The sequence below is a fragment of the Marmota marmota genome, unplaced genomic scaffold (assembly GCF_001458135.2).
Source record: "Marmota marmota marmota unplaced genomic scaffold, marMar, whole genome shotgun sequence".
Taxonomy (NCBI): Eukaryota; Metazoa; Chordata; class Mammalia; order Rodentia; family Sciuridae; genus Marmota; species Marmota marmota.
In genome coordinates, this window is record NW_025999842.1 from 32,652,163 (window position 1) to 32,668,918 (window position 16,756).

The following is a 16,756-nucleotide window of genomic DNA, read 5'->3' on the forward strand; positions in this document are numbered from 1 at the left end:
GGAGGGAGGAGAGGAGGGGCGCCGGGAGGGTTAGGTACCGCCCGGCCTAGGGGCCGAGAGAGCGGAGAGGGGGTGGCAGCAGCGCCAACTCGCGACACTGGGGAGGGGGAGGGGGCCGCCAAACCACCTCTGGAGGCCGAGGGGAGGCGGGATGCATCCACTGTGGCTTCGACGGGGGAGGATGGAGTATGGCTGGAGAAAGAGGCCGCTTCGGATCTGGGACAAAAGTTCTTTGAACAATGAACAACCTGGGGAGGGCAGCACGGTACATTGTCTTTTTACGAGAAAAGTGGTAAGCTTTCGCTCCGCTGGTAGATAAAGGGAGCGTGGAGCGGGGTTGACGTTCCCCCCTCGGATCTTTGCACAGTGGATGCGCCTATGCTGAGCTTGCGCAGTCGGTGTCTCTTCCTCAACTGTAGCCTTGGCCGTCTAGACTCCCTCCGTGTCGTCCCACGCTGCTCCCCTCCCCCACTGTCGCGAAGCTCCCGCCGGAACCAGCCACGTGCCGCCGGCCGGGCAGTGGGAAACCATCCTCAAGCTGCTTTTGGGCTTCGGAACCGTCCCGCTCCAACGGTGGGGGTGTAGCCCATGGCCATAATACCTGGTTGCCTACTTTTCTCATTTATTTTTTCTTTTTTGCTGATAATTGCTCCGAGTTACTGACTTATTACAGATATTAAGGGAATAGTGAACTGCCTGGGTTTGAATAAGCATTTATGGAACTCTTGCATTAGGCTTGGTTCTAAGCATTTGCATTTATAATGTTTCATTGATATATCCATTTATAATAAATACATATTTAAGGCACCCAACAATGCTGTAATGTGCTATTTCTATTCCTTCTTTGTAGGTGGGGACCCTTGGAAGAACTTGGTCCTTTTAAATGCTAAATAGTGGTCTGGGAAGTTTGAACTCATTCTTCCAACTCCACACACCTTAGCTACTCCCCGTAACTGCTTCTGCTGCTAGATTGACGCTGGAATATAGAAATCTAAGAGAAAGAACTTTGAAAACTCCTGGAAGTTACAAATACCTGTGTCCTGGTGTTCAGTAAGTCATTTATCAAGCTCCACCCCTAAGCCAGTCACCTTAAGGTGAGAAGTGGAGGCTGACAATCTGAGATGCTACACTCTTATCCTATCACTAAACAGTTCTTCCTACCTGCACATTCTCCCACTCTCCATCCCCTCACCCTGCAAAAGAGGCCTTTTTGAAGCAAGAACCATTTGGAGCCACTAGTAGGAAAAAAAAAAAAAAAAACTTATTTTTTTCTTCGATTTCTGAATCCCCAAATGTTCATACTTAAGGCTGCAATTTTTATAGACTTTAACCCAAGAGATTTAGAATAAGTCAGTCCAAGGTGGCTCTTGCTGCATCCTTCTTCCCCGAAGTTTGTAGCTTTAATGAGACCCTGGGTGACTGTTGCATTTGGTACAGGGACCACAGAAAGAAACATTGGCTTAGAGGTAAAAGTTAATTACATGGTATTGACTTCCTAAGTTTTTTTTCTTACCAATTCCAAAGTCAACCTGGAAGATTCAGAGAATAGAATAAGTTAATTTAGTTAAAACTCATTTTTTTTTTTCCCTCAGAGCTGACAAAGTAAAGTCTGAAAGAAAACTTATTTCCTTCAGGAGACCTCCCTTCTTTCCTCCCAGTGAGGCTGTTCTCTGTACCCTTCCATGGAAGTAAAGCATTATGCTTTAGCAGCTCAGCACTTAGAATTATACAGTTGTCCACAACTTGACTGAATGACCCACTACAACAGTGTTTCATAAAAGCAGGAGCTAAGTCTGTCATATATAATTGTTTCTTAGTGCCTGTAACTTCCAGCAAGTCACACTTTGTTTCTGAATTGCTTTATCTGTAAAATGGAGAGTAATTTCTCACATGAATATTAGAAAACTCATTAAAATCATTACGGAGTGTTTTTTAAACAAGTATATGAATATAAGAAATGGTTTTGATTGCTTTTAATAATAGTAATAATAGATATTATTATTGTTTGCATCATAGCACCTAATAACAAATCTTTTGGTTGGTTGAGGAACTTGCTATATTATTTATTATTTAGGCATTTTAGATGAGTGGAAGTACATTATTTTAACCTTAGAAACTGGGATTGGACAAGAAGTGTGGAGAGTTGGCCATAAGATTTATGTTCCTAACCATCTATAATGGACCTTAGGTTGTCAGAATTAAAAGTATATTCGGCTATTAAAATCCACCCACAAACTGCAAACATCATTTACCATATTCAAACTCATCTCTATCAGCCCTTTTTAAATAATGATTTTTAGACCATATGCAAAAGAAAACAGGCTGAAAGCAGAGATAATTCTTAGGATACATAGTTGAAGATTGTCCTTTCCTTAAAATATTTTATATCATTCCTAATCTGTTCATAGTAATGTGTTCTTTTTAATTTTGAAGCTGTTTACTTTGAAATTATTCAATAAAATGGTATATTAATAAGACTATTTAGAAACAGTGCTCTTTAGAAACTGATTGCTTCATCTTATGCTAAAAATTACACCCTGCTGACAACCACAACAGAAGTTTAATTTTTAGCTGGTAAAAAATAATTATTCATTAAGTTTATTTGTGCTCTAAGAAAATTTATATTCTTGGTATGAAATTCTATTTAGCAATTTTAAGGAAAAGGTAGAAAAGTATAGTGACGCACGCACTATGGTAACGACAAACGAAACTGGCCTCAAGTTGAATTCTGACTTCCATGTAAGCATGGTGCCTATTTTTATGCAGTACTACAAATTATAACTCAAAAATCTGAATAAGAACACTACAACAATGAAAGGTTATAGGTTATAGTGTTATTTGAATTATGCTTTTTTTTTTTTTTTTTTTGTGGTGCTGAGGATTGAACCCAGGGTCTCACACGTGCGAGGCGAGCGCACTACCGCTGAGCTACAACCCCAGCCCTGAACTATGCTTTTTTGTAAGATTCCAAATTACTTATGATATTAAAAATGTATTTTTGAACCATAGTTTATCTGCTAACTTACTCAGTTACATTACACCTTTTAAGACATTCCTGTTAGCTGATTGATTAATGCTTTGCCTATGACCTTCAATACACATTCTCACTCTGATCTTCCTACCTATTTGCCCAAATTTTCTACAAAATTTCTACACCCACACTGTTGAAAATATCAACTTGTGTCTCCTTAACATCTTATGTATGTATTTTAATTCTTCTTTCCTATCTCAATATTTTTTAACTCCTTTCAAATCTGATCATCATTCCTCTCTACTTACTACCAGAACGATACAGATGGAATTAGAGTACTTATGTTGTGGCCATAAGATATAAAGTGTAAAGATGAGGACAGTGGAAAATGATGAAAGAGACCTGGGTCCTTGATGACCTCATTTCTCATTTTTAGTTGTAACAGACCTGGATCTCTTATCTCTGGACTTCTGGTTATATGAGAGAAAAAAGAAGAAGAAACAAACAAACAAAAATTCAGTTAAACCACTGTACAGGTTTTTATATGCAGCTGAAAACAATCCTAATTCATGTGAACTATGAAGTAGATGTTAATTCATAAATATCAGGGGTTTCTGGCCATTTCTACTAATAAACTATAGGTATTTGTTGGAAGATAATTCTTCATAGATTTCTGAATATCTTGAAGTTGAAAGTACTGACTGCCTTTTGTTCTAAACCTTTTTTTCATGGATGACTGTACATTGAACAACTTTAGAAGCTAGAGAAAATTACTTTCCTTGGAAAAAAGAGCAGGTATGCTTAGTATTCATTACTGAAGAGTCAGGTTCTCTAAATTTAGGGGTCCTTTCCTATAGTAGAATCCAACCTAAATATATGTATTATCTGGCCCTCTTCATTTAATAATGAGAGTATAGGGCAGTGGTGGAAAAAAATATTAACTGATACTACTAGTCACTACTATTGCTCTGAGTAATAAATTATCTGTTGTATTTAACGAAGGTATCTGTGTCTAATACTTGAATGATGACATTGTGGTTGGAACTACTTTCAAACTCTTTGTTTCTTGGAAGTTTTTGGTTATGGAGATAGGCAGAGACATGGCTATTTGGAAAAGGAAAGATGAAGGCTTTGTTAGCCAACTAACAGAATTTGAGGAAGGGCTGTATGAACTAGTAGTAAACACATTGACCAGATTGTATAGTCAGTTAGAAAATAAATGGTCCTCCTCTACAGTATTGCCTGTTAATGAGAAATTAGGGAGGGGGTTGAGGCAAATACCAGGAAATAGCTTTAGAGGCTGTCCTGATTGTTTTAACTTTCCTCACCACGTAGACAGTGTCAGCCTTGTTCCCTCAGACTTGCTCATGTTGATCCAATTAGGGACCCCCAAATCTTAACCAGCATTTTCTTTCTAGGGATACCCTATTTGCATCTAGGACTATATGTGGAAGCGAGACATTGGTTTTTCTACTTCCAATATCATAGTGATTGAACCTTTGGTGTGGTCATAAGAGATTGTCAAGTGTATATGGGAGCTGGAGTAGATCACATAGCCCTCACACAACTGTGGAGAGCTTCTGAAAGAGAGTGTTATGGTTTGGATGTGATGTGTCTTCCACAAGCCCACATGTGAAACAATGCAAGAGGAGTCAGGAGAAATGATTGGGTTGTGAGAGTCTTAACCCAATCAGTGAGTTAATCACTTGAGAGTGGTAACTGAAGTGGTAGGGTATGGCTGGAGGAGTTTGGAATTAGGGTGTGGCTTTGGTATGTATATAAATCTATAAATCTATCTATCTATCTATACACACACACACATACACACACACACATATTTGTATCTGGAAAGTAGAGTCTCTCTCTCTGCCTCCTGGTCACCATGATGCGAGCTGCTATCCTCTGCCACCCGCTTCTACCATAATGTTCAGCCTCACCTTGAGCCCTGAGGAATGGAACCAGCCTTCTATGGACTAAAACCTCCCTCAAATAAACTCTTCTTCTGGTAAGATCCTTTAGTCAAAGCAATGAAAAAACTGACTAAGATGGAGGGCCACTTCAGTTACTTGGAGAAACTATCCAAAGGAATATCTAACTCATGTATGTTCACTTGGTGATTAGTCCTAATGATGGGAGTCAGTTAGGTAGAAAAGGTGATAAGAATTTGGGCTAGGGTTGTGGCTCAGTGGTAGAGTGCTTGCCTAGCATGTTTAAGTACTGGGTTTGAACCCTAGCACCACATTAAAAAAAAAAAAAAAGAATTTGTCCCTGAGTTTAGCATAGCTTAAGTGATCAGAGACATCCCTTGAACTTTAGAATACAGTCAGATCTGCCTTAACTCAATGACCAATTTATCTTAGTTGATAAAATGGAACTAGAAGGCAGATTCCTAAGGATCTCTAATACATCCAGCTGTAAATAGAAAGGATAAATAAGAGCCATAAAGAGGAAGCCTCCAGCTTTCTTAAGTACAATGTGATGGTTTATTGGATTTTAGAAGTTTGAAGGTCATCATTGAGGTCAACATTACAGATTAGCCTTATCCTGCTGCTTAGATGTTTTTGACAGTGCAGTAACCAAATGCTATATAAGACAGATGGAATAAAGCCTCTGTTAGATTCATCAGAATGGTTAAATGGAGTCACATATTCAAGTGAACATTTAAGTTCTGCCAAGAACATTTAGGAGTGGATTGTTACAAGAGTCAGATCTATCTTGGCCTTGAGAGTTCCTGCACGTTCTTGCTACAAATGCCAGATTGCAAGCCTTATCTATCTCCTGAGACTGAGCAGCATCTTTAGCTAAACACATAGACAACTAAGTAGGTCAAGGTGCCCATGCCACACGCTATTGTGTAACCACTCACTATTGGGGTAACGGAGACTGACTTGTTTGCTGCTTACTCTACAAGTTTTTGTCCTTGGTTCTAGGTTTCTTTTTCACAATGCAACCCACCAATCATGCAAGCATCATCTGAATCCATGGGATATGAGGACAAAAGAAACTGATGAAAATATGCAGATGCTTATGCTGTTTGTTATGCTGTAAGTAATAAAGCACTTGGTCTCTGACCCAGGATTCTAGTGACTTCTGCCAGCAACCATGAATCTACAGCAGTTTAACTTATTAACTTGCAAGAAGGATGAAATTTTAAATGCTTCAAAGTTCATTACAGTATATAACATCAAAGCCCTATTAGCAAGGAGAAATTTTCCTCTATAACATGACCCCACAGATAATTGATATTCAATTTTGTGTGAATCCTAGATTCTTATTTCAGACTATAGATGGAAAAATGAGAACATTCCTTGGAAATGACACATACACTTTGGAAAGGTTTAATTGGTAAACTATTGAATTTGTAGTTAACAAATTTAAATGCTGTAATCTGTTGTTCTTATGTTAATGTGCAAATGTTGAAGTATTAATTGAAAGGACTTGAACACAATCATAAATGGTTGGTAATTCATCTTTTTCATATGAACATGGACAGGAAATGCTAATAGTTCAGGATAGCTATTACTCCGCAGTAGTGGAGGTTAGATTGTGCTAAGTGATCTTTTGCTATTGCCTTCTTTTTCTCTTTTTAAATTGAACTTGTTTTCCTTATCCAAATTTTTCACTACTGTGTGCCAAGAGATTACTGTATCCTCCTTAAGATAATAATAACTTCCATCTGGGTTTGTACAACCAAAGAGACTGCATTTTTTTTTAGTGCTACTAACTCTTGTTTTCTGAAGTAAAGTTTTCACATTTTCTAGGGCATTGACCTTTTCACAACGAACTCTGGCCTGATTTGTGCTGGGTAGCAATTCTTTTTCACTGGATGTTTGGTATAATGACCTGGGGTCATTGGGATTGGCCACCTTGCTTTGTGGGAATAGTTTGACATTAGTTGTATATCCAATTGCTATAATAATAATAATAAACAACAAATGTGTTTACATTTGTTGGTAGATTAGAAAACTTTTTTCCAGACAAAACGTTAAAAAAAGACAGGACATTGAGTCTTGTTTACTCCCCTATTAGTTGCTTTATAGTTTGCTTTTATCCTGTGTAAAGACCTTTTTATTCATAATAGTAGCTTAATTAGTCAAACTCATTTTCATTTCTCCTTAATCAATTCACCCAGTTGCTTAAAAATATGATATAAATAATATCTAAATTTATGTATCATTTTCCTAACTCCTCTGACGTAACTCTACATTTATCCTCTGTCATCTTTAACTTAAAGCTTACCTCTCTATTTTTACCTGTATTTGTTCACATATAAATATCTCCTTTTACAAAACTATTAGGCAAGTGCATTAGTTTTCTAGTGTTGCCACAACAAAATACCATGGTTTGAGAAACTTAAATAACAGAAATTTATTGGCTTAAAGTCCAAGATTAAAGTGTTGATAAGGTTAGTTTCTTCTGAGGTCTCTCTTAGGCTTGCAGATAGACCCTTTCTCACTGTGTCCTCACATGGTCATTTCTCTGTGTTGTCTATTGTCTCTTACCAATGCCATTTTAATATAACTTCCTATTTAAAGTACCTATCACCAAATTCAATCATGTTTTATAGTATTGGATATTAGGGCTAAATATATGAGTTTTGAGGGAGAATAATTCAGCCCATAATAGTAGGGAAACTTATCTGTCTGGATTGTGGATAACTGATGTGAGTGTACACAAGTAAGTATGTCCCAAGATTAATCCAAACTTTCTGACATCAAAATGACCCTACTTATGCTATAATTACTTTATGAAATGTATCAAAATACCTTCCCATAAAACTTTCTAGGCAAGATTATTGCCTGGAAAGTGTTCTTGGTGGCCAATTGTGGTTATCATAAGCATAAAATGAATGCATTAGAAGGGAATTGGTGGGAAAGAATTGGTGGGAAAGCCAGAGGAATAGGCCTGGGAAATTGACAGGAATCAACTGATGTAAGATGGGTAGATCCATTGTTGAACGTCTTCATGTAAGAAACCTGGTTATGATGTCATTTCTACAGTAGACATCATCTACCATTGTTACTACCATCATCCTCAGTTCCAGATCCTGTAATGAGCTTCAGCCATCAATTGTCAAGATAAATTCTAAATTTTCTTCTCTGTGTCATTTACTTCAGGGTAAAAGTATTGAACAGGAGCATCCAATAAACAGCTTTTAGGTTATATCCAGCTGCCAAGAATAACAGGGAGAAAGTGCCTCATCTTTTTGGTGGGAGATGAGACAATGGCTCACATCTAAATTCATCAATGGCAGACTGCCCAAACACAAGAGGGTTGTGATGCTGGAAAGTTCAATAACATCCAGCCTCTGGATTCATATGGCTAATTTTGATCAATTCTGATGATTTTGTTATTAGACTCAAAGACTCATCTTTTTCTAAAATAACTTGAAAAGTATAATTCCTATCATAAAATTTTCAACAACAAAAAAATTCTTGGATGAAATAAAGAAAACTTACTGATATCAGATTCAGTTTAGGTCATTGTGAGGGTTAATTTTATGTTTCAACTTGACAGGGCCACTGTGCCAAAACATGTAGTAAAACATTGTTCTGGATGTTTCTGTGTGATTGTCATTTTTAGGTGTCATTTGGTCTGGGCCTGAGGTACCCAGATATTGGGTATAAACATATACAAGCAAAACACATTCTCTGTATGGAAAGCTGACCAGCCATAAAAATGCATGAACTTCTGATAAATATAACATTAATCAGACCATTGTTTGTCTAGGGCTGGTGCTGAGAATGGGGTAATATCTGAAAAGGGCTAGAGAATTTTTAGGGTGATGGAAATATTCTATGTCTTGATTGTGATGATGATGTTTGTCTGTACATGTTTGTCAGAATTCATAGAACAATACAACTAATAAGGATAATTTGTTTGTTTGTAAATTATGCCTCAAGCTGATGTAAAACAAAACTAAGTTATATTCTATAGAACTGAAATCAGGTATACTATGGCTCTCCTGTATTACAGCTTTCTTTTAAATAACAGGACACCACAGAAAATAACGAAGGAAATAACTGAATAGGTAAGTTAATTTATATGTTTTGCTGAGTTTCTTTCTCCATATTTTCAAGTACTTTAAAAGTACTAATAGCAGGCAGTCAAGATTTTTGCTTTTCCCAATAAGAAACTATTCAGTATCTTTATAATAAAGATTTATCAGAATTCAGCTTGACTCATTGTATTCCATTAACACTTTTCTATTATTTTCTTTATTACTCACTGTTTTCCATTACATACTTCTAATCACTCATTGTCTAAGTAAAGAGTTGAAGGGGGGATTCACCTTACTTTCATTTCTTAATTTAATAATTATTCTACTAATATTTTAGAATAATAGAAAACACTTCAAGTAGATTTCCTAAAAAGTAATTTGTGAATTGAACTATGGTATATTAAAATCATGTTTTAAAGCATTTAGAGAATAACCTTGATGGAATTTTCTGATTATAAAAGTTCCTGCCAGGGCTGGGGTTGTGGCACAGAGGTAGAAAGCTCGCCTAGCACATGCAAGGCACTGAGTTCGATCCTCAGCACCACATAAGAAAGCAAATGAATGAAGTGAAGGTATTGTGTCCAACTAAAACTAAAAAAAATTAAAAATAAAAAGTTCTTGCAGTTAGTACTTAGTTGGTACCTAGCAAAATATTTATGAATTTTTCTTTCCCTTCTCTCCCTGCTTCTTTATTGTCCTTTCCTATTTCTTTCAGAACTATCTATACTTTCAAGTCTGTTGTTTTAGCAACACAGATATGACCCTAGAATAGATTATATAACATGAATTTGATGCCTGACAATTTAGAGGGTGTTTTACTGGGAAAAGAGTATCGAGCCCCACATGTAGTAAATTATTCCATTTTCAAATATTTGATGATAAGCTTATACTTTTATGATTAGTGACCATAGACAAAAGACAAAAGCATTGTGTTATTAATGATGATTGTAACATAAAGGCACTGGGACACTAGCAGTTTCTATTGGCAGCCTGATCACGTCCCTCTCGTACTGATCCAACTTTACACTTTCTGAAACAAGTGTTCTCACACTTCAGTGTACAGAAAAATCCCCTGGGAACTTATTGAAAATGCCAGTTCCTTAACCTACTTCCAAAATTTCTAAATCAGAATGTCTATAATGAGATCAGGAAATCTGCATTTTAACAAGCTCCTCAAGGGAATGTAATATAGATGGTGCAAGATCTGCATGTTGAGAAACATTGCTAATGCTTTGTACCCAAACATTTCCTGCAAGTCGGTGTGGCCCATTGAGATTCCTGGACAAAGCATTTTAAAAATCAAGTCGCATAGTCTATGTTAACTAGTTTAACTAGTGGCAATCAACCTGTTGCCACCATTTTGAAAGTTAACTGCCTCCCAGGACCATGCTCATTTGGAATGGATTAGTACTTGAAACTAGGTTTGAATGCATAAAACTGAGTTGCATAGAATTTTAGTTTTGTTTTATATATCATTTAATAGAAACATAAGAAAATATAAATAGACAAAAAGAAAAAAAAACATGTCTTCCATCTCTTCCCAGCTCTTAACATTTTAATGCATATATTGGAAAATACTTTCTTTCTTTATAAATAAACATATATCTATGTAAACAGGTAAGAAAATACATTTTGAAACAAAAATAGGGTCTTGTGTTTTATGTGTTGTCTTATAATAAATATACAATGTTTTAAACTTTGCCTATCCCTTTTCAGTAAATTTCTATATAAATAAATACCAAATCATTTCATGAATAAAGTAAATTTTGTTTAACAAAGCCATATTAAATTTAAGAAAAAGCTATTTTGTCACTTATAAACAGGGCTTTCTTCAAATCTAATACCATAGATCTTTATGCATCTGTATATTTGTCTAGAATTTGCCTTAAGGGTTTTTGATATATAGTTATCTATGCTTATACTTAGGTCCACTAGCACTATAAAATTGTTTCTTTATGAAGCATAAGGGATGCTTGTGGCTATAGCTTTTGTCTCTCCCTACCCTTTTCTTCCTTTCTTCTTCTGGCTCTTTACTAGGTAAACTTCTCCAAACTCCTGCTCTTCACCCCTCGCTGGGCCAGGATCCTGCTAGGATTGTGTGGCTTCCATCCTTCCATTTCAGGCGTGCACTTGTGATCCAAATTGGACCAGATTATTCCCCCCAGACATTGCAGATTGAGCTAATTGGAGAGACTTATGCTGTGAGCTCTTGGCTGTCTTCAATAGCCTTAAGGAGAAACATGTTTGTACAAAGAGCAACTGAGATTAATATAGAGGGAAGTAGAGAAATGATAGATGATTGATAACTAGCTAGCTAGCTATAAAAACATTTGAGACTCTGGATCTACCCTTGCCTGAAAGCTAGTACTACCTCTAGATTCCTCAGTCATACTGGCCAATAAATTCCTTTTTTATAAACTAGTTGATCTTAGTTTATCTGGATCGATGTCACTTATAAACAAAGGAGTCTTGATTAATATCAGAGGCTGAAAATTTGTATTAAGACTAAAAGTTTTAAATTTTTCACATTTAAGAACACTATTATATAATATTCTTTTAAATCCTTCTGACAGTACAATGAAAATATGGTATCAAATATAGAAGTTCAATTTACTTATTACTTTTCAAGAACACATACTATACTACTATACAGTTTGTTTTGCAGTTGCACAGTTTCAATTCATAAAAAATTATGCAGTTATATTTGCATCATTTTTTTCTTAACACATAGTTTGGAACATACAAGAGCATGTTAAGTGAAGGGTATATGATTAGCATTACTTCATAAAATGCAGGGCAAAAACACTATTACATATATTCTTTTTCCTTTATTTTTTGTTTGAAAACTAATGCACCATATTATTAAGAAGTATAGTGTCTCCTCTTTAAATTTTTTGTCCTAAATTGTCCAGGAAGTCCTGGACATGACTGAGTTCAAAGAAGATCAGTCCTGGCAGAAATGTCCTTAAAGTCCGCAATAGCTCTTCATTGCCACAAGATGTCATGGAAGGAAGAATTTGCAGTGTCTTTCCACTCTCTGCTACAGGGATGGAGACCTGACAAGATATTCATGATATCCTCTCTAGTTTATTCCCATTCCCTGAGGATCATCCACTGTTTTCCAAAACACAACCAGCCTATGAGCATTGCTGGATCCTGAGAAGTTTCTAGGAGTACTTCCAGTGCCTAAACCAGCCCTATCCAATGAATGCTTAGTCTCTTCCCCTTTTTTAAAGGATTATTGAGAGTCCTGCTATTTCCTTTAATTTGCCTTTTCTTTTTTTTTCTTCTTCTTTTTTTTTTTTTGTTGGACACATGCCTTTATTTTATTTATTTATTTTTATGTGGTGTTAGGATCGAACCCAGGGCCTTGCACATGCTAGGCGAGTGCTCTACCGCTGGGCCACAACCCCAGCCCCTTAATTTGCCTTTTCATTACAGTTATAGATAATGTTTTTACATGTTTTATTACATTTTTATTTTTTTCATTTTTTATTTTATTTTTTCCATATCTTTTGGTATATTATAACTATATATCATAATAGGATTCATTATTATATATTTGTACATGCATACTATACAATAATATAATTTGGTCAATATAGTTCCCCAAAATTTCCCCCTCCTCTCTCCTCTGTCCTCCCCCCTGGTCCTTTTTCGCTATTAGTCTCCCTTAATTTTTCTTTTTTTAAAGGAAGCATTTTATTCATTCATTCATTTATTTATTTTTAAAAGAACTACCAATCTTTATTTTTTTAATTGATTTTATTTTTTTAAATACACGACAGCAGAGTCTCCCTTAAATTTTCATGAGATCACTACCAACTACCTTTCTTTTCCCTTTTCCTCTCACTTCCATACATGAGAGAAAATGTATGACTTTCTGAGTTTAGTTTATTTCATTTAAAAGAATGGAGAGCTTCTTATTTTAATGTAATTAAAATGTAACATCAGTTGAAAGCATAGTATGAAATTCTTCCATATATTGTCTCCCCAGATTCACCAATAATTTATACCTTTTTTTAAGTGAACCATTTCAGAGTAGGTTGGAAACATTTTGATGTATATTTTCTAAGAACTAAGACATGCATTTATATAACAAAATAGAATTACCAAAATTAAGAAATAGCATGTCTTACAATCCTGTTTTCTAATCCAGAGTTCACATTAGAACTTCCACACTCTCTCAATCATGTTTTTTATATCTTCTTTTTCTGCTAGTTTCAGAATCACTCCAGGATCATGTATTATGTTTAGCTGTGATATTTGTTTAGTCTCCTCTATTTAGGAATAGTTCCTCAACCTTTTTTTTTTTTCCTTCTTGAGCTTACCATTTAGAGTCTACGCCAGGTTGATTTTTAGTTATTGTTTTTTGTTTGCTTTGTAGAAAGTCTTTCTTTTCATGTTGGTCTGATCTTTCTTATTACATTGCATTTTTGGTAGAAATACCACAAGCAGTGGTGTTTATCCTTCTTAGTGCATCAAAACAGAAGATGCATGATATCTATTTTCCCAATTATTAGTCATGTCAACCTGAGAATTTTAGACAGTATCCCTCAAGTTTCTTAATTGTATGTTTTTTATTTTTACCTTGATATATAATAGGTTATTTGTGGGAAGACACTTTGAGGCTTCCTTTGTGGTTGCTTAGTGTTTCTCACAATGTGATTAGATGAATTCTAAGAATGAACATACCTAAAGAATAAAATTGAAGAATGTGGCATTTCAAAAAATATTTACTTATTTATTGTACTGGGGACTGAACCCAGGGGAGCTAAGTTACATCCCCCATCCTAGTCCTCTTTAAATTTTCGGACAGGATCTTGCTAAATTGCTGTGGCTGTCCTTGAACTTGTGATCCTCTTGCTTCGGCCTCCCAAGTCAATGGGATTGCAGTTTGAAGATGGCATTTCTACAATTTTGCCTCAGAAATCACATAAATTTATTTCTATAGCATTATCTTGGATGAGGCAATTACAAAGGTGCAATCACATTCAAGGCAAGGGGACATACAGCCCACTGTTCCATGAGTGGAATGGCAAGATCACATTTAAGAAAACCATTATAGATTGAAAATGCCATTACAGCTATCTGAAAAACTGTGTCTGCCACATAAGGGACAACATGTATACCGAGTCACTGACCTTTTCCTCCAGCTATGCCACTACTCTATGTGTTCAGTCTGTTTAATTGTAGGCCTCTGTGAACCCTCTTAAGATGATGGTTTTCAGAGGAGCCCTGGTTTTAACCTCTTGTGGATTTTTTGGGACCCAATCATCTCGTATGACTCTTGCTGCCACTATGCAGTGTAGACATCTGGAAGATGAAAGATGCCACACTCCTGTGAGTCATGTTGACAAAGAAGAGAACATAGGCAAAAAGGACCCACATGTTGTCCTCTCTCTCAGAGGAGACTACTTATAAACAGTGGTTAACTTTCTGCCCTCTTTGTTCTCCAGTTCCCTTCAGCTACTGTGTTTATATATTGGTCCTAGAATCTGTGCACAGCTAACAATTGGCTTCTACTCATTGCCCAACGAGAATTTGAATTTTATACTATAAGATTCCTGAGGTGGTGGAAACTTTTGGAACTCTGTGTTTCAAACATAGAACTTTTTGTTCTACTCCTTGAATGGATTGATATGCTTCAAATTTTCTACTTGTTAGGTATATTTAGCAGCTGTGGGAATGAGGGGTTTGTGGATATAGTAATCTGCCTCAACATATTCATCTAGTATGAATTAGCTAAAAAAAATCATACTTTTATGGGAGAATATTATATGTACCCACACATAAAAAAGGACAAAATATTTGAACAGATACCTCATCAAAGAATATATTCAGATGTTAAGTAAGCATTTAAAAATATGAGCAACTCAGTCATTAGGGAAATGCACATCTAAACCACAATAAGATTCCCATACACACCTATTAGAATGGCCAGGATTAACAAGACTGACCACCTCAAGTGTCGGCAATTAGAACTCTCATACATAATTGGTGGAAATGTAAAATGGTAAAGCTACTATGGAAAATTATTTGACAGTTTCATTGAAATTTACATACATTTGTCTTATAATTAAGCCATTCTACACCTAAATATTTATCCAAGGGAAATGAGAACATATAAACATAAAAAGATCTGTACATGAATGGTCATAGGGGCTTCATTTATAATAGCCAAAAATTTGAAATGCTCACTAACATTTATTAATGGATGAATGGAAAAAAAAAACATTGTGATATGTCTATACAATGCAATATCATCCTACTTAAAAAATAGTGAACAGTTGATAAGTTGAAAAAACATGAATGTATTGCTAGACATACTGTATGACTCTGTTTATGTGAAATCCTTGAAAATGCAAAGGATAAGGACAGAATGCAAATCATTTGTTGCCTAGAGATGGGAGGAACAGTGGAGAGATGCTGAAGGGAGGGAAGTATTATAATCGGCCAAAAGGAAACTTGGAAGTTATGGATATGTTCATTATCTTGATTGTGATGATTTTATAAGTGTGTACATAGGTCAAAACTTATCAATTGTATACTTTAAATATGTGCAGTTTGCTGTACTTGAGTTATTCCTCAAATAAATGGAAAATTAAGACTACTGTGTAGTCTAACATAGATATCTATTATACACACTTATAATAGGAAGATTTCAATTCACAAATTGGGGGATAAAAATGAGATCATATTACTTTTTTAAGAGAGTCCATTCCATTTAATCTTTGGTCCCTTCAGGATTCCATGGGGATAAACTTGAAAATACTGGGGGTTCTTTGTCCCAAAGGGCCACAGTTACCATTTTCAGGAAACCAGGTTGTCCACTGAGGCAGCCTGCTGCTGTCTCTGCTGTTTCCATCAGTGGCCCTTCAAGAAGCCAGGGGAGAAGAGGTTCTGGCATCAGTCACATGCTATGCCCAGAACATAGCATGTGACTTATTTCAGTTTACATCCAAACATGCACACAGTCTATTTCCCTTAACTCCACACAGATTATTGGCTCCATATAAATAACCAAGCATACCTAGAAGAGAAATGCTGGTGAATTATAGTATAATTCTCAAGTTTAGATTTTTCAATATGAAATATTCCCATAAGAGGGTCACCACCTAAATTTCTTTCTATTAAAAACCTTATCTTGTCAGGTGCAGTGGTACATACTTGTAATCCTAGTGGCTTGAGAAGCTGAGGCAGGAAGATAGCAAGTTCAAAGCCAGCCTCAGCAACTAAACAAGGCCTAAGCAACTTAGTGAGACTCTGTCTCAGAATAAAAAAAAAAAAAAAAGAGCTGGGGATGTGGCTAAATGTCTAAGCACCCCAGGTTAAATGCCCAGTACCAAAACAAACAAACAAATAAACACACTTATCTTTTATTGTGATTGTTGTCGGGAGAACTATGTTTAATAAATGTATATTGTTCTCCATTGTCCTTAGAATCTTAGGTTGTACATTCTACCACACATTTAAGATGACCTCAAATTAATCTCTGAGAACAATGTATGGTTACTAATTTTCTTTTTATTTTTTATTTTATTTATTTTTTTTTAATTTTTTATTGTGGGTTGTTCAAAACATTACAAATTTCTTGACATATCATATTCCACACTTTGATTCAAGTGGGTTATGAACTCCCAACTTCACCCCATACACAGATTGCAGAATCACATCAGTTACACATCCATTGATTTACATATTGCCATACTAGTGTCTGTTGTGCTCCGCTGCCTTTCCCATCCTCCACCCTCCCCCCTCCCCATCTCTCCCCTCCCCTCCCC

General features: G+C 35.9%; 1 long non-coding RNA gene across 1 annotated transcript; it reads left to right on the forward strand.

Moving 5' to 3' along the window:
- The first annotated feature begins 83 nt into the window (after window positions 1-83).
- LOC125612745 lies at window positions 84-10,274 on the forward strand. The gene is made up of 3 exons (XR_007343237.1): window positions 84-573; window positions 851-1,050; window positions 5,902-10,274. It is a non-coding gene; the product is annotated as an uncharacterized LOC125612745 (long non-coding RNA).
- Window positions 10,275-16,756: the final 6,482 nt, after the last annotated feature.